Here is a 19,792-nt window from a genome sequence, read left to right on the forward strand (position 1 = left end):
CATATCAAATAAAGTTGGAAAAAATCACATGGTGATAGGTCTGCTCAAAAGAACATAGCTTGTGCAAAAGTGAGACATAAAGAGATTTTGTACTGAAAGAAGAGTAAAACATCACCAGTTTGGCACTGAACCATAGTGGGGATAAATTTAAACAGAAAAATCATTTTGAGGACTCATGTTGCTTCTTCACAGATCACAAGCCACATCCAGCTTGGCCTTGAACATTTCCAAGCATGCAGCATCCTCAACTTCTCTGGGCAACCCATTCTAGCGTCTCGCCACTCTTATCTAAAGTTTTTTCCTGTGATGCAATCTAAATCTGCCCTCTTTCAGTTTAAAGCCATTCCCCTGTGTCCTATCACTGCATGCCCTTGTAGAATATAACTCTGTAGCCCTCTTGTCGACCCATTTTAAGTACTGGAGGGCTGCTAGAAGGTCTCCCTGGAGCTTTCTCTTCTCCAGGCTGAACAGCCCCAACTCTCAGTGTGTCCTCACAGCAGAGGTGTTCCAGCCCTCTGATCAACTTCACATTCCTCCTCCAGAACTGCTCCAAGAGGTTCATATCCTTCTTATGTTGGAGGCCCCAGAGCTGGATGCAGCCCTGCAGGTGGAGTCTCACAAGAGCAGAACAGAGTGGGAGTATCACCTCCCTTGACCTCACGCTGCTTTCCGTGCAGCTCAGGACACATCTGACTTTCTGGGCTGCACCAGCAACATGGCCAGCTCATGCTGAGCTTCTCTCCAACCTGGTATTCTATGATTCACTTAAATAATGATAGCTAGATTTGCTACAGATAACTGCTCTGGCACACAAAACTTGTAGGGAACATCAAGATACAAATAAAATACAACTGAAGAACTACCTGTGATTTTTCTAAGCAGTTAACACTCATTGCTGATATCAGCTGGAGGGAAATCAAGACTAAAAAAAGAGTCATCCATCTGCATACATCATAGCTTAGATGCTACAGTCACTTGAGCTTTCTGATGTTAGATAATGCCTCAGTGCTGCCTGAGAGAAACAGAAGTGGCTAATTCACTCTATGAATTTATTCAGTCTGTGGTTACCTTTCTCTGTCTTCCATCAAGCTCTAAACAGTGCCATGAATTACAGCAGTTTCTGTTACGTGAGCACTGAAAAGCAAGTAAATAGTTCATTATTAAAAAACCACAAGCAGAAAATGTAGTTGACCTTTGAAAGGACACTGCCAAATGTGGAGTCTCATTCCAGTCACTAATAAAAGGTAAAATAGAAGTTTAGTTAGTTTTTCTTTTACAAGTATATCTCAGCACAATCTTAATCATGCAGTTTTGACATATTTGTAATGGCAATAACTGTGTTTTCAGAGGCATGTAATATATTAAAAAGAGATATTTTTAATTGTCAGCTTAATTCTGAGAAGAGAACTCCGAAGACATGGCACAATTCATCTTGACTCAAACAACCTCCAAATATTTCTGTAAACTCATTTGGCATTGCCTGCAGGATGTTCAATTTCTAGAAGAAATAACCAGAATAAATTTTTTTAATATAATTTCTGAGGGGCAATTAAGCACTTTGTAGACCACCTAGGAGGAGAAATGCATTTCAAACACCTCCTTTTGAATAATAACAATTTTATAACTCCCTCTTTACCCCAAGGTAATGAGGACATCACAAAATAAACATGTCAAAGCCCCCAACATGTTTACATCATATCTTAATGCTCCTTGAAAGTACATAACATTAGAGCTATCTTGAATAAAATGCAGCGAAACCATACATTTAAAAATCCTGCTTATTTATTCAAATTCATAGAATGTACTATTAATCTAACTCTTGGTAATAGTTAACATTATTCATCAAAAACCACAGGCAAAGTGATTTGGTTCTTATATACACTGCTGGATATGACCAAGCAAGAAATTATTTGCTAAACAATGTCATATGAAACTGCAACATTGAAATGCAACATATTAAACTAAAATGGATGCCTATTTCCAAAAACACACCTAAGAGTGTGGTGAGAACAGTCATTCTGCCGAATCAGTGTCAGGTCTTCTGTATTATAAATGATAAAAAAAGCCAGGGTCCAGGTGCCATACCATGTCAACTTTCCTGAACCCCACATGATAACTTTGGAAAAAGGAGTATGGCCATCACGTTGAGGTGCAGTAGATAAGGTGCACTTATATGAACTGCATTTTTCAGTTGGTTTTGTGTAAATATTGACAGGTAAGAAAATGAGTACTGCACCATCCGTCCATCCCCTGGACCCTGGAGTCTTCCTCCTCACATGTTTCCTCAGTCTCTGGTACACAGGTTAATCTGATCCTCATAAAAGCCACCTTTCAGGACTACACTTCAGCATGTAACTTGCTAAAACCGGTTCCAGTTCTCCTGTCTACCATATGATCCTAATTCCAAAGGCACTTCGGGAACCATGGAAAAACATACTGCAGCATACCTCTGATGTGCTTGATATATACTCTTGCTCCCAGTGTTATCCCCTATCAACTATGACCAGTGACTACACTTTCTTCTTATGGCTGAACACCCAAATTTCTTGTACTTCTTTGGTTAAGTGGTAAATCTTTGCATACATCCGCACAAAGCAGCACAAAGAGTCAAAAGGAGCTCACTGCCAGAGGGCAACCACCATCCTCAGGTCCTTCCCATACTCCTTAAATGAGAGTCACCTCAAAATCATGGTGCCAACTGAACACCTCACAGGCTCTCTGGCAAGGCAAGACCATACCCTTGGTTTCAGAAGATGCCCTGAAGAAAGATTCCTGCAGTAGCTGTGGATACCGCCTCAATTAAAAAGGTGTCTGTCTGAAATGACTGTAACTAGACTTAGCAGGAAACTTGGATTTTCCAGTTGTAAATTCCAGGTGAAGCCCAACATTGTTAGCAGTGCTCATTCTTAACTGAGACATGGACAATTCCCTCTGCTATTGTTATCTTATATTAGGTAGTTCTCCGTGTGAGCAATTCAGTGTGTCTTTTCATTTAAGTAACTTCAAGATTCACTCCATTGAAGTGGCTAAAAGCAATGTCAAATGGAAAGTGGGTATAAGAACAAAAACCAATATAAAACAATGTGTAATTATATGCTGTTCTATGGAAGGCCAATGCTACTAAATATAGAGATTAATACTGAAGAAAATAAGATCAGTGGAAAATAGCATACGACCTTAAGGTATTGGTCATTCATTTCTGGGTACCTTTATCAAAGAATCAATTAACATTTAATCTTCTTAAAAGGTGCACAATCTCCCATTGTTACATACAGAGTATTCATGTTTCAGACCGAGATCATCATCTGGCCTTTGGCAAGATGTCTTAGACCTTCTTGACTATTTACACTGCAAATTTTTCAAGAGAGTGAATTTAACTCTGTGTGTGTAGGTAGGGAGCTGACTGGATGCCACTCTAACACAAGCAATGGTTGGGAGTGCTCAGCATGTAACAGGATCACTCCTGAAAGGCCCAGGTAAGACCTGCGCCTGCATTAATATGAGCTTCAATACTGACAAATGAAAACAGTTAGGAACCAAACATTTATTACCAGAAATAAAACAAAATCTAGTTTACCAGCTTATTAATACATAGAACCAACTATCACTTTCAAAATTGAATTTCATTGTATTTGCTAGCATAACTTTCAGTCAAGTACAGCTCAATTATTTAGTTGCTTATTTTCCCAAAAGTTCTATTTGCATGCATAAGAAAAAAAAAGCATAGAAAAGTCTTTTTTCCTATCTAATGATTTTTCAGGAACTTTGGGTCATGATATGCTCTCTCTTCCTCCATTTTCACTTATACAAAACTAGTAGGAATACTGACAGCTATGTTGGTCACACCACTATTATTATGTAACAGGACTTGCAGGTAGTTTCTTGTAGGTCTACAGAAACAGACTTAAAATTAACTTGCTAGGTTTTAAACATTATCCCATTTTATCTCAATCCAGAAGAGAGCTAGAATAAAAAAAAAATCAAACCCTCTGTAGAATATTTTTTTCATCATTAATGAAAGTTCTCAACTTTTTCAGATGCTTTTCAAAATCACTCAGCTGTAGACATGCAAAGAAAAAGTTTGCTAAACTAGATTCTGACAGTTTATGAAGCTAATCCTTGTAAACACATTATTCATTACTATTTCATTAAGATTTTTAGTAAAGATGCTCCAGTTCATCTCTCAACAAAGCTTATGAACTGCAGAGAACTAAACTGTAATGTGGCTCAGTTGTTTGCTGACATTTTTATAGTAGTTCGGATATTTAGCAGTTTACTTCTAAACTTCTTTGCCACAAACAAAATAATGAGAAAATAGTCCCCCCTGTTGCTTGAATACCTTGGTTAAAATACGGTGCACATGCAAACTGCAATCCAGCTTTTTTATGAAAAAGTGATTGAGTCTGATGAAACATGAAAACTGGAGTGTAAGACAAATATTAACTACCTACTCCTCTTGAAAGCACAATACAGTTTATTTTATATACAGTTTTTTAAAAACTATTAAGACCTGTGTGGCTCTTATCCATGATTCTAAAGCAGTACTATGTGGAGTTGTTTGAAGTGCCATCACCAGCCAGATTTAAACATTGCCACTTGAATTTCTAAGTAAATTTGGCTGGCACTTACTATGAATGATAATGAAGAGCTATGGTGAAACCCACCCTTTGGAGGGGTTAATTGGGATTTTGCCATTTATCTTAACAGGACCAACATCTACCCAAGATTTATGAAGTTTGCATACTCTAATACATGCCAGTAGATACAGAAGCACAGTATTCTAGTTCATTCAGAACTATTTCATGTCAGCTAGCATATGACAGCTATAGTAAGCATCAGAGTGCCAGCTTAGCAGAAGTTGCCTACCAGCAAAGGTTATCATATGTCTGAAGAAATTACAATGAAGTATTAGCTCTCCTGTATTTAATTTACCTACTTGACAATTATGCCTAGGATTCTGAGAGGTGAATTTAATTCCCTCTTCAGCTCAACACCACCTGCAGTTTGAGCTGTTGGCAGCAAAGAAATGTCATCCTGGTCAGCCCTGATACACTCAGCCCTAAAGCAACATAGGGACCCTTTCACTGGCCAAACACAAGGGTTCCCCCCACAATATCATCCTTCAATCGCTGAAGGGGAAAAGGACCAGAGGCAAGACCTTAATTTCATTCAGTGCCTATAAAAAAGCAAAGGCATCATATTGTGATGTCTCATTTAATTCATTCTAAACTCCCTCTAATCAAACTACTTAACTCTAAAGTACTCAATTCTTCCTAAGAATATCACACACTGTATTAACCTTAAGAAGTTCAAGGGTTGCCACTGCATGTAAAAGCTTGGCAGGAAGACATCTGTTAGGGATCGACAATATTGACTTCAAGAGGTCTTAGGATACACATCTTTCTATTTACTCTTTTTATGAATGATTTTTTCATTCATCATTTCAGCTACAATTGCCATTCTGTAACTAAAATAAACCTTCAGGAAAGAAGTTTTTCTTTCCTTCGCAAATTGTCAACTACATTAACCTTGTCAAAAAACCTACAAAAATGAAATCAATATAGCAATTTAAAGACAAAATTGGCAGGCATTATATTGTACTTGGACACATTCAGTAAATAGCCTCATGCATCAATCTACCGTCATCAATGGCAATATCCCGAAACCTACTAATGTTGTTTATTACATTTGCGGTATGAAACGCCAAAGTAAGTACAGATATCGGTCCAGCAGATGAAAAATGGCACGGCGATAATATCTGACGTGCCTGAGAAGCACGAACTAGTGACTCAGGTGTCATTTAAACACGCTGCACTTCCAGCACGGAGCGGCTGCTCTATAACCGATACGGTACCGGCAGTGACCTGCTCGCCAGTGCAGAAGCCGCAGCGGAAACTCCGGGATCCACCGTGCCCCGTCCCCGCGCTGCGCCCCGATCTCCAGCCCCGGGCAGCGGCGGCCGCCCGTCCCTCGCCCCTTCCCACGGGGTGCGCCGCACACGCCGCCGCAGCGGGTCGGGGCTCCTACAACGCACTCCCTCTGCCCCCTCTATCTTTGGGTGCACTGCCAGCCAGAGGCTGTGCTCCCCCCGCTCCCCGCGTGCCCCGCGGGTTCGCTGGACCCCGGCGCCTCTCCCGCCCCGCGGCCGCTCTCCCGGGGGCGGCGGGTGCTGAAGGGCAGGCGGCGAAGTTGCCGGGACTTACGGTGGCAGCGCTACCGACGCTGGCGCGGCACCTCTCCCGGCCTCCCGTCACCTCGGGCCACCTCCCCGGCGGCTCCGTGCCCGCACCGGAGCAGCCCGGCCGCCCCTTCACTCCTCGGAGGGGCGCATGGCGCTGCCCGCTCCCCGACACCCGCCCGGTGGGTCCCCGCGTCCCGGAGGGGGCGGACAGGCACTAGCCAGGGTCGAGCCCCTCCGGCGGGGCTGCGCCTCGGGAAGCATCTGCCTCCTCTCTCCCGCGACGCGCCCACTCCCCGCTCCACCCCGGGCTCGGCGGGGCTTCGCGCCGACGTCGGTGCGGGGCGGCCGGAGCCCGCCCGGCGGCGGCGGCAGCGCCTCCCCCGCCCCCCGCCTCCCTCCCCGCGGCTCCCGGCGCTGCCGCTGCCGGCGGGGCGGCCGTGCCGGAGCCGGCGCTGCGGGGGCGGCGGGAGCGGGGCCGTGCGGCGCCCCCGACGCAGCGCCTGAGGAACAGGGGGGTCCTGCTGCGCCCGGCCCAGGGGCAGGGACGCGTCCCGCATGCCCCTCGTCCCGCGGGGGAGGCGGGGGCGGCAGCCCGGCCGACTGCTCTTTGTACCGCAGGTCCCTTCCGTGCGGGGCCGGGAGATCCCGGTCCGCCGCCGGCCGGGCTCTGTCCGCAGCGAGGGTGCGTCGCCCCGCCGGAGTTCGGACCCTGAGATGTCAGAGGCCCAGCCGGCAACCTCGCCTCCTCCTCTTGGAGGATCCGGGCCAGCGTTGAGCTTCTATCGCGGGCGTCTTTTGGAATGGAAAGCCGGGAGAATGTAGGGCGCGGAGCGTGGGACCCCTGCGATCCGGCACCTGGGCGGGGGGGGCGCTGCCCCCGCAGCGGATCGATGGTTGCTGGGGCCCCTGGCCGCGCCGGGGGTGCTGTCCCGCGTCCCCCCGTCTGCCCCGTCTCCTCTGATGCTCTTCCAGCTTGCATGAACCTCTACCTACCGTCCACCAAGCTGGGGAGGATGAACAAGAGGTGGCCGCAGCATTCATCCGACGGCAGAGTAATCTAAATTGCCGTTTCTGCTCCAGAAGTCATGTAAACGTTTTAAAGTAACTAACTCTAAGAAGAGGCCAAGGAAGACCTGTTTCTAAGCACCTCTGGGCAGCTCTGGTCTCCTCAGAAAAGCAGACCCCAGCTACACGAGCATCCAGGGGCAATCGAGCCAACACCCCCCACCTCGCAGAATAGCGTCGAGTGGTGGTGCATGAAGTAGTGCAGGGGAGGACTTTTCTGCTATGACTGTGGCAAGCTGCCCAATATTTAAATATCCAGAGAGCCACAGTGAGGGGGGAGCCGGAACGAACGCACGGTGATTCACCTCAGCACTCCTGACAAACATGTCAGTGCGGATAGCAGGTAGTAGTGGGGCGTCTTCCCAGCAGGTGGAGTCAGGAGGCAAACAAACTTGCTCAAAAGGTACCACCACCCGGCTGAGGATTGCTTTTTTCTTTCGTTTTTCTGTCTGAAGGATGTTGCTGCCATCAAATAAAGGGAGTTCTGGGTTTAAAGTTGCTTGGCTTACTTCTGAATGGAAAGTTAGCTCCTACTGAAGTGGTTCTCAGGTGTTTTTCTTCAACGTGCCACTTTCTCTTACAGATTACAGCCAAAATTTTTTTTTTTGAGCTTGCCTTTCTTACAGAAACCTGCATGCAACATTCTGAGAAGGGTGGGAGGGACAGGAACAAGGGAGCTTAGTGCTCAGAAGGAGGAGCTGGGCTTAGCATGTACATGCATCAAGGTCCAAGAAAAAGGAGCTTCTTGCCACTTTTCCCAGCAGCTGATAAAAAAATTCCTCCAGATAATACCTTCGAAGAAAATTTGTCCTCATGATATTGGGGTTGGGGGCGGGGGGGGAGCAACCATAATAAGAGTTGAGACACTCAAAGAATACTGATGTAAATTGTTATCCCTTTAGGATTTAAATTTTCACTGTTGGTTTTATCTTTTACTCTGTGGAGACAGCAAAGGGAAACAGTGGAAGCTGCTTTTATGAGCTCTCATAGTGCCACAATTGCTTCACTTTTCGCAGCGTTCTCTGCTAGAAGCAGTGGCATCAGGGGAGGTTCTCATTAGCTGCACTAGGTCTGGCACCACGGAGCAGCACCCCCATGGACTCACTGCAGTCGTGTCCCTCTCATGCCACAGCTGCCCCGAGGTGGGCTTGGGTGAGTCACAGATCTAAATGCTTCAGATGTCTGTGGAAGGGCAACTGCTGAGGAGAAAAACCTTATGCTGAAGCCAAGGGAAAGTGGGAGGCTCCCCCTTCCTGACACTGCAGCAGTAAATTGAAAGAGGTAAAATAGAGAGCTAGTTTCTCCCAAGGTCCACCTATTCAGGATTTTTTGTATGTTATCCAGCTAATAGTGTTCATTCTATGATTGGAACGCATCACATTTTCACTGATGGGTTTTATATTTATTTCAAAATGGATTGCATGTTGCTCTGTTTTCTTAGTGAATAGTATTCATCTACTTAAGTATAAATCTGTCATCCCATAATCTGGAAATAGCTTTCCTAAGGTTTGGGGTTTTTTTTATTAACTCCCATTTTGTTAACCATTACCTTGACACAGAAGCAGCACTTTCTCATTTGTTCTGCTATAAGCAATTGCCCTGTGCCCCATGGGACTGCAAGCAGGAGTACTTACTTAGCATGTGTGTGAAATGCTGATCCGATCCATAAATAACTCCTGGAAATTATTAACTGTATCTCAATGGTTTTATTTCTGCTTGTGCTCAGGAGTCATTACAACACTGATTTCTGCAGAGAAAAGCCTGAGCTTATGTTTTATATTGTGATATAATAGTTTTGCTTTGTATGTGAAAAGTGGGAGAAGTCCAAACCTTTCAAAATTTCAGTGATTTTATTCTGTTATGAGGGAAAACATTTTTCCACACAGTATGTAAAGTTTTGCAGTTGTGTAGCTTATCTCATTTTCACCATCTTTTATTCTGTAAATATATATTTTTTTTACCCTTAATGGTACTAGAAATAAGGATGCCACTTGTGAAAGGCACTGTTCTAATTTTCTTGGTCAGGTGAAGAATTTGAAAGAAAAATTCCCAGCTGGACCTATGAATTGTGGAGAGATATTTCCAAAATCTTTTGCAGATGCCTGCATTGTAAACTGTTTGGAGACAAGCTATTTCCTGTCATAATTTATATATCTTTTTTGCTTGGCATGGTGTACCTCATAGGAATTACCCAGAGCACAGTATTGTCAAAGAAGAGGTTATTTAGATTTAGTTTGTTTGAAGCATGGGAAGTGTAAGCATTGAGCTGTCCACAGAAGACTGTGGAGGCACGCTGTATCTTTTGATAAAAGGATTGCAAATAATGCATTTGAGTGAGGGCTACATTCACAACTTGGATAAAATACTGGAATTAGTAAAACACAGCATTTAAATAAAAAGGGTAATTCACCCTAATCCAGTTCAGGGTCAAAAGTACAGGAATTTGCCATTAGCTTTAGCATAAGTTACATCAGTCCCTATAAGGCTTCCATAGGAATATTATTATTTACATACAACTTGGTAATTTTCACTCCTGGAAGAGACCTGAATGAAAACTCTGAGAACAGTATCAGCACTATCAGCAGCAATGCAGGCATCCAAAGCCTGCCTGCTGGAAAACACATCAGCTCTGTGAGGGGGAAATTCACGGAGTGACTATAGCTGCTGTTCAGACCAAGTATCCCTAATGAGATAATTTTTCTTTTAATTTTCAGAAAAAGAGATGACTCCAGAATTAGGAGTTTGCAGAGTGACAGATAAACATATTTAAGAAGCTACTTCCAGTTGCAGAAGTCCATTCCAAACATGAAAGGCAATATCAGGAGAAGTACAGAAGTGCTCAAGTGGCCAGAATACACATAAACAGTTTAGATTAGGATTATAAAAGGAATAGAACAGTCTTTTATTTCTAATCCCAGAAGCTATCAAATTATTCAAGAACTGTCTTTTTAAGACAGCTCTTTCCAAAATTAACAATTGTGTTTATTTTTTTGTTAGCTTTGTTTTGTAGAAACCTGAAAAATCAGGACTTGAAGGTTTATCCAACATCAGGTATCTCATTAGAATCATGTACAAATTGTGTTAATGTCACAATAGATTAATTTAAATCAGTTGCTTAATGCACAATAATCTCAGTAACTTTCTTAATGTACAGAAAAGGCATGGGTAATTACATTTTCCTCTTTGCTTAAATTTCTATTTTTAATTTATGTTATGTTATTTAATCTCCCCAAGTATTGATTCTTCAGTTCACATTCCAGGACATTCTAAGAGGATCTCCAAAACATTTTGAAGTGAAGAAGAAACTCCTGACATAGGTCTCTAAAAGATAAATTGTTGGATTTTAGTGGTTTTTTGGATTTTTTAAAGAACAATACATTCAGTCAGTAATTCGGAGACACAAAAAGCAAAGAAATAGAAAATGAAAAATACAAAAAATACTTGTATCCAAATTTTCAAAGAATAAACAAAAATGAATAGAGACATTCCAGTTGTTAGTACTTATGCCACATTCAATTTTCTCTAGAAGAGGCTATTTTAATTTAGCAATACACATTTTCATTAGTACACTGCTCAGTAATTATCCATATTGGTAGCAGAAACACAGTGGGCTTTGCTTGCACCGTGTAGAGGAGGGAAAGGGAAAGCAAACAAGATAATGAAAATCTGGGGAATGTTTCCAAAGAGTGGGCATCTGATTTCCTCAAAATGAGCAAGTATTTTCCATCTTCACTTGGAATCCAAGACCCCAGGCTTCATTACGCCAGTGTATAGCTGTACATGATTCTAGAGAGAACCTCAGCCAAGCATCAAAAAGAAAAACTCTTCAGGAGAATTAAATACACTGGCAGCTACAACTAATGTCCTCTCTGGTGCTTGTACAGTATATAAATCATAAAATAGTCTAGATTACACAAAATTTCCCTGGAAACTATTTCAAGAGCCTTATGAGATGTCTACAAACCACCAGCAGGCATATTCAATAAATCATACATACTTATGAAGTCACATCAATGTAAGTTTTACCTTAATTCAAAAACATAGTTTAAAACACGAAATTTCACATTATTTGAAGTTACAAGTACTGTAAGAATCTATTAAAACTCAAGACTCAGCTATGTGTTTTCATAGAGATTAAATTTTCTATCTTTGCAAGAGTGGCCTGGGGTCTATGTATCATTAAGGCTTTGCTTACCCCCTCAGTATATATTTTAAATGAAACTAAAGCAGTGCTAAAAGGTAATACTGGTCTTGTGAAGAAAGGCGAATTTTGGTTCAAATCTTGACTCTGCTAGACAGAAATTCATATTTCTGATTAGCATGGTATATTAAAAACTCCTTTTGCCTGAAAAATGTAACTGTAATAGATGCATAACTGATTAAACCCCAGCTCTTGACAGTAAATGTAGGCTTAATCATTCTCATTATAATCATTTGTTTGCCACTCAGTTTGACATGTGTAAAATTAGGTTTTGGCCCTCCAAACAAGTTAGTGTGTAGAAATCTCCTTGCGTTGGGTGTGAAAGTTCTCCCACAGCACCACAATGAGTGACTGACAGGGAGTTCCTTGAGTGCAGAGATGTTTGCAGGGGTAACTGTAATCTTTAGAGGGAGGCACTCTCACCAACAGAATGCCTGCCAGAGCCTTGGGATCACAGATCCATGCATGTTCTTGAGCAGTGAGGGGCCTTACACAGGCTTGGCCATAATGGCATGTGGTACAGGGAAACTGAGAAATACTTCAACTGCCTTTATGGCTGGTTATCAGTATCACAAAGATACATTAGAGAAGAAATCTAATTGATTTTTCTCAACTTTTTAAGTAAAGATGAAATTGGCAGAATTAATTTGAAATTTGTAACCACCTTTATGCGATATTTAGAGACAGAGCAGCTGAAGAGGCAAAGCTTCAGATAGTTTTGTCTAGATACACCTGATTTCCCCCAAGGTCTTTTCTTCTTTACTCTGCAGCCTGTAAGGAATCTGCAGAGTAGAAACTTATTTTCAGCATTTCATCCAGCATCATAATTATAACCCATGTGAGTCTAGAAGGTTTGATTAGCATGAGAACATCAGCTACCTCTTCTATAGTTAAACTTACTGTAAGGAATGGGGAACATAATTATGAGTAGATTTCTAAATATACAACACATATTAAAGAAAGTAGGATGAGAATGTTTGCATCTCAAAGGACTTAAATTTAGGTTCTGATGACAAAACAAGTAAGTGATTGCATGCAGTTGGGACCAAATGCTAGCCTGAAATAGGGAGCTAGCAGGGAAACTACAGAGACAAAATATATACTTAGCATGTTGATTCGCGAAACAAATTCACCTTCTCACTTTCAGTGTTATTCTCCTCTCACTTTTCTTCACACATGCACACAACTGACATATTTATTCCAGAATGGTTAGTAATTGAATATCTTTGAAGCTGTTTTTCCCATAACAGCTGCCCATTTAAATCTCACCAACCAAACTTCTAATAGAAACTAAATGTAGTTATTGAGGATGAGACGCTCAGAGAGAGCTGCAAATCACAGAACACAAGTCCTGAGGGAAATGTCTGAGCGTAAAAATGTTGCTTACCTTTGTCTGAACCTAATGATTCACTTTGCACAGCAGAGGCACAGATGGCCGTGCATCTGAGGTCTCCCTTAGCTCACCTCCTTTCCTCCTGACACAGAAGTGAAATCACATGAAGAGCTCCTAGACCAGTTCTGTATTTCTGAAAGAGCATTGTAAGACTGGTGCTTCTTCAGTCATTTAAAACAGGCACAGGGACAAGAGGTGTCTGGCACCAGATGGTCCAGACATTTAAATGTAACGAGGTGTCCCAGAGGAATCTCATTTTGTCTTCTACTTTTTTTTCTCTATTTCTATTCTTGATGTTTTTTATGGCTTTGTGGCACAACCCTCACCTTAGCTCTTCTTTATCATCATGAAGCCTTTGAAGGCAGTCATGTCTAAAATACTCCTCTGTGTTTTGTTTTTAAACACTCTGCTATTTCAAAGAGAAAAATAAACCCTAGGAAGAGAGTAGATGCAGTAGTTGTCACATTCATAAGTCCAAACCAGTCATTTTAGTTATTGCTGACTATCAAAGAGCAAGAATTTAGAAGTTTTTAGTCAGAAGACTGTCAATGTGTTTCAGTCTTGGCCCACATCTTTTCTGTTTGTGTTTTGGACCTTGTCTGTAGAACAGATTTGGAAAAAGATTTAGAGGTTTCTTTCAGATGACAGTGAAAAATCTGAAATTTGCACATAAATAGCAAATGTCTCAAACAATAAATTGCAATCTTGTAACTTCCTGTATGATGTGGTTTTAACATTTTTTTTTATGCTGAAACCTTTCTTAAACAGTTACTTTTTTCTACCAGGTTCTAAAAATAAACATAGGGCATAGTTTTCCATACTGTTATGTTCTGACTTGTACTTTACTTCACAGGGGTTTAACAAGGTTCTTGTTTTCAAATTGTTCATAGCCTGATTTTTGTCACTTACAGTTTTACAGAATATGAAAATAATTCAAATTCAGGCAGCAAATGTATCCAGGACTGTCACCTCTCTCCACACTACTCAGACATACACATGTACACAATTGCATCTTTATTCTTTAGTTTTATTGATCCATTTGTTGTCCAGTGCAATGTTCCCCCCCTGAACTGTGAACACAAGTTAAATGTTAGCTTGATACTCAAAGAAGGCTGCAAATCACAGACAAAAATTTGAGAGGGACGTGCTTAAATTTTCTGGTCCCGGTTTGAGCACATGGTGTGAATTCAATAATTAAAATTTCCATACACATTTTCTAAAGAGGGTGAATTCTAAGGACGTTATTAGAGGTGTGGTGGGACCAGTTTGACTGCAGGTTAATCTTATGCAAATCCTGATATTTTGTGAGGCTGGCATCATTTTGTCAATGTAACATCACTGAACTCAGTTTGCAAGGTGAGTTTTCCTAGTGATTGATGAATTTTGTTGGGACATGGAACCTGGCTCACATGTGTCTACGAGCATGGCTCTCATGTCTGCAGAGATGAGTTAGAAACTGAGGGTCAGTAACTTTTAAAACATCAATAAAGTGCTAAACAGTAATATTATTTCCATATTTATTAAACCATAATCAAAACTTTGTGGGGTTCATTCTTTTTAACAGTGATTCTATTTACTGCAAGTGCATGAGATGGTGTGTGGTATGAGTTGTGGATGACATAACTCTTGTTAAAGGTCTAGGACATTTAAAGGTGTTTCCAACCCCTTCCAAGGAAAGTCAGACAAGATATAATTCCCTTCTTCCCAGAGTAACTTCAGTCACACATCACAACGTCCTATATATAATTTAATAACAGGCACATATTGTCCAGTGGGCTGAACTTGTTTCTGCAAGTTCATTTTACTTTCCAGTGTAAAATGTTTGAGATATTCTTTCAGCTGTTCAAGATTTAACAAACCTTTTACCTGTAAGATGAAGGAATCTGCTCTTTTTGCTATGTGTTTTCATTGATGGTTTTTTGCTATATGTTTGGATTTTTTTTCAGGATGAGGTTGCAAATGCAAAAATATTTGAAAGACGGAGCTATAGATTTTATTTGTCTGTTTCTTTTTTGCCGCCATTATTTAGCTGCTAGAAATCTTTGTGCCCAGAGAAAAGCCATTATATCAAGATGAACTTTTTTTACTGTAGAATGTATTTAGTTCAGAAAATAAAGCATTCCAAATAGTGAAGGTTTGCTTAGTGGAACCATGTCTGCAGTCTCTTGGAAAGGACCCTTTCCTCTGAGTTCACAACATTTAGTTTGGGAGACTATCTTTTGTTTCAGCAGCTATTACAAGAAGGATATGTAGCATCAGCCTCATGAGGAAAAATGAAAAATGTCTAACTGGAATAGCTCAGTGGAAGTTGACAGTGGTGCTTTCATTGACATCACTGCTAGATAACCTCTGAAAACACATGGCACTTACCTAGTTGCCTAAAACTGGGTCCGAGTACCCTACTGAATATTTGCTCAAGAACTCAACTCCCGGTGCTCTTTTATATCTGTAGAGAAGAACCAAGAGAGGCAAGCAGAAGTGCTGAGCAGAGTTTTACTATGCTTTTAGGTATATTATGCTGTTTCTAGGAAACCAATGACAAATAAAATTGGTTGGATTTTGTTTTTGAGACTGAATATATCTTACCAACTTGTGTCTGAGTGTTCTAACTGCACACATGCTGTAGTATCTAGTTATCTAGGTAACTGAAAGAATAGTTGTAACAAAAAATGATCTTGAATTTGCTAATTTCATAATTTGTGAGGAATATGAGTACTAGATGAGGAACCAGACAAAATGTTACTTTGAGAAGGAAGACTGGGGAGAAGTCTCCTCCTACTTGTCACCATTTTTTTGTTTCATAACTTTGAGATTAAATCAAAACACTTTCTCTGGTAATTTCTAGGAAACAGGATGGTGTGGGATGCTGCCTTGGCCCCATCATGCAGGAAAGTTGCTCTGATGTACCTGTTGTGCTAAATACTCACTTCTAGGTTTAGGTATACTGATTTCCTCAAGCCACATTTAGACCATGCAAAAGGCAAGACAATTCTCTCCATTATAAAAGCAAAGTAAGCTATCTGGCAAAAAGATTTAGAAATTGTCTCAGACATTTGTGTTTTCCTGAAAGATAGTTATGGCTTTTTCATACTGAGTAGAGTGAACATGATGGCTCCCCCTTTATCTTCTCATCTGCTTTGATGTCCTAATTTGGACATGATAGAAGGGAACTTGCATAAGTCCTGCTCCAGAACCCTAAAAGTCCTTTTCTGATTTCTGATTCTACTTCTAGTATTTCTGTGGTAGATCTTGGTGTGCTTTTAAAATAAGAGTTAATTTTCTTCCAATTTGGCACTTATAGATTAAAAACCCATCATCTTTCTTTTTTTTTCTTTTCCCCAAATATGTCTCTAGAATCTCTTTGTCATTGTATTCAAATAATTTTTATTTAATTGTCTTCATGCACTTTTTTCTCCCCTAGTCTCCTTTGGAGCTATTTGAGACAGATAGTGTGCTAGCAATGAGCAAGAGCAGCTCTTGGGAAAGTTAAGAATTAAGTAAGAGAAGATTATTTTTTTCACAGCTTAAGTATTTTTTTTTCCTACATGAAGATAATTTGTGATTCCTGACCCACAACTACTCAGTGTGCTGCTATGGTCAGTTAGTATGGAAACCACTAGGAAGAGCACAGGCAAATCAAGGAAAGCCCAGGAAATGCTTCAGCCAGCCTGTATTTGCCTCTAGAGGTCTCCCAACTCTTCTTACTTTTGAAAGTCCAAAGGAATGCATTTGGCACTGCTGTCAGCTGCCTTCAGCGTGTGGTGTCTCTCTTTCTGGCCATCCCATCGTGCCCTGACCCTCAAAATTAGCTGTGTAACATTTGTGTTTTGTGGTTCAGAAATACAATTCTTTCTTGTTACTACTTAGGATTGCTGTACCCTGTCAACTGACCACAGTACAGCTCAAGCAGAAAGATTTGTTGCTATTTTGAGGAAAAATACTGGGTAATGCAGACAGTTTGTGTCATAATAAAATCTGGTGACTTTAAATGAGCATTCAATTGGTGTACTCCACGAAAACATTTCCAAGCAAAGTGTGTGCAAAACTGAGTGGCATTAAAATGTCTTTGTGGCACTTGTCAGCAAAAGATGGAATACCCACAAAAATTTGATAATGCTCTTCCCCCACTGCTTGTAGCATTGCAGAATGTGTTAGCTGGAAAAGCATCTCTGCCATACATCTTTGGGGCTGATGGCTGGCTGGCTATCCCAGCTTTTGCAAATGGAATTCAGGAGTTATTTGATAGGGGTTACTCATCCTGCTTCGCGTTGTTGTTTCACTTAGGTGTGACTCCCAAGTGTTTTTATCTAATTTGCATCAGTGAGGAGACAGATTCACTCCCTGAATCAGTCCAGTGTAACAGTTTCCTGTTAGCATGATCCAGGAGCAGACTGAAGCAGAACAGGGTGGCATATCATACCACCCATTTCAATGTGAATTTAGACCTATTTTCACCCTCTGTGGGAGAAGAACACGGCTGCACTCAGAATGCCAGCAGGAACTCAGCAGGAGCTGCTGCTCTCAGGCACAAGATAGAGGCAATCAGGTGCTTCCTGCAGGTGCTGTGGAGCTGCTTGGTTTGGATTGCTTCCTCTCACACCAGCAGGATGCTTTTGGTCCTGTCCTGAGAAAAGGAAGTGGGTGCTGGCTCACAGCCAGGAGCCTGGCAGCAGCAGCAAATATCTCTCATGCCCCTTGTCCCTGGGAATGAAGGCTTTCTGCTCACTCTCACATTTTAAACACCAAATGTAAAAGATTAAAATGGCCAGCCTAATTCAAACAGAGGAGACTCTGAGGCATCCAGGCAATCAAAAAAGGAAAAAAAAAAAAAAAAAAGGAAACTAAATTTAAAGGACAGTCAGCCAGAGGAGCAACCTTCACAGGTTTTTGTGAAAAATTGGAGGAAAGCAGAAACAAGGAACATGCAGTATCTCAAACACATAGTCAGTAATGCTGTTGTACCATTGTACCCCAACTGATGTCTCATATCTAGAACCCTGGGCTTGAGACAGATTTGGTTAACTAATTATTGTGTGGGGAGTGGGAAAATGCTATTTATAAATATCTATCCTGTTTCAGTAGAAAAAAATCAGAAATTTGGGGATGTTAGGTTTTTTCATAGGGTACAATATGCTATGAAGAAAATTCATTCCCAAATCACTAGAAAATCTGCATAATTCATACGATAAATCTTTAAAATAATATAATATCGTTTTTAAATATATATATTGGATGTTTTAAAGAATGACATTTTAAATTTGTTTCAGAACTAATTTTGTGGCTAGGAATTTCCTAGATTTTGAAATTTTTTCATTAAAATAGTAAGAGGCATGGCCTCTTACTAAAATAGTAAGTGGCCATGGCCATTTTTGGTCTAGTGCAAATAAATCTAAAGATTTCCTGGTTTCAAATTTTGGTTGTTAGTTAACCAGGTTTTAAAGTGGAGATTTTCTTGGTGAATAGATTTGGGTGGGCACTTTTAACTTTTGAATGACCCCTAAAATTTAGAATACTTGTTTTAACTTAGGGAAAATTTCATTAAGAAAGAAGTGGATTCAAACCTTTCTGTAACAATGAAAAGAGGCTGCCAAGTGAATATAACTATAAGATTACTGTAGTAAGGAATTCTCATTTTTCCATGTTCATTTAGCTTACAGATTTCAGACCCAGATGGGGAGAAAGGAAGACTGTGGCTCTGGCTTTAAATAAGATGCTTCTTGCTGAAGAACTGTGTTCAACCATCAAGCAGCAGCTGGATAAAAACAGACCAACCAAAAGCTGTGAGAGTGATCAGCTGCCAAACAAGTGTGGTCTAAGAAGATGTAAGATAATCTGTTCAGTCTGAAGGACACCAAGAGAAGATCTAAGGGATCATTAAAAAGGAAAGCAGATGCTGATCACTTATTTGCTGCTGGTAAGAAGTCAGATATCATGGTGTCTGACTTCATAGTAATACCAATATCATGGTATTACTATGAGTATTGACAAGTATTAACTATGAGTAACCAAGATTTAGGGGTTCATATCAGGAAGGTAAGGAGGGTGAAGAAGAGGAATAGATTATCTGTAAGGTGTCATATCTTTCTCACTGGAAGGTCTGAAGAGGACCCCATGGAGTCCAAAATAGTTTGTATAGTCTGGTCTCCTATGACTGGGTAAGTCCTTGCTGTGCCCCAGTCATCTCAGACCAAATGAACACCTCCTTCCCATTCTAAATCATATCCTTCCCATTCCCTACCCTGCTCTCCAGGCACAGTAAAACAAGGTGTAGGCCACAAACCCTAGAAATAAAAATTTCTTGCAGCAGATCCCTGGTTCAGCTGATATGGAAGGGTGCAGTGGAGAACTTCCATCAGAGATTGCAGCTATTTGCCAGCTACCATCATGGATTAGAGAGACAAACTGCCTGGCTGCTCTACAGATTCTTCTCAGTCCTATTTTTTGGTGGTCTTCTGCAGAAAAGAATCAGAGACAAGTTTGAGCTTACAGCCAAACTGGTTGATCTTCATCATGCTGATTCATACAGAAGAGCAGAAAATACATCCTAGCACAATATTGGTATCCCATAATGTAGCTCTGTGGAGCTGAAAGTGTAATGTCATTTGTAGAATCAGACATTTAGTAGCACAGGGATCATTCTGACCCACCAGTCCAAGATGTCAAATGTTATGTGAAGCTTTCACAGCCCTGGGGATGATGTGATAGGGACAGAAAGAAGGTAACACGGCAAACTTTCTCAAGTGCTTGGCTGAGTAAGGAGACACTTGATAAAACAACATTTCAGATTCTCCTGTTAAAACTTTGCCTCTTGAGTGAGAAATGAATTCATTTTGACAGCTCCAATGGAGATGGGAAGATAGGCCTTGAGGTGCTAAACGCTTTTTCTCTTGCTCCCTTGCTTTCCCTCGATAAACTTGTGCCTTCCCACCAGCTCTAGAGGGATGAATATATG

General features: G+C 41.1%; 1 protein-coding gene across 2 annotated transcripts in view; it reads right to left on the reverse strand.

Moving 5' to 3' along the window:
• CALCR (calcitonin receptor) overlaps positions 1–6,458 on the reverse strand; it is a 157,287-nt gene extending 150,829 nt beyond the window's left edge. For both annotated transcript variants that reach the window (XM_030944012.1, XM_030944011.1), the window contains exon 1: positions 6,204–6,458. The gene's annotated coding sequence lies outside the window, so the exon portion shown is untranslated. The remainder of the gene's footprint in view (positions 1–6,203) is intronic.
• Between the last annotated feature and the right edge of the window lie 13,334 nt (positions 6,459–19,792).

Source organism: Camarhynchus parvulus, chromosome 2, assembly GCF_901933205.1.
Source record: "Camarhynchus parvulus chromosome 2, STF_HiC, whole genome shotgun sequence".
Classification (NCBI taxonomy): domain Eukaryota; kingdom Metazoa; phylum Chordata; class Aves; order Passeriformes; family Thraupidae; genus Camarhynchus; species Camarhynchus parvulus.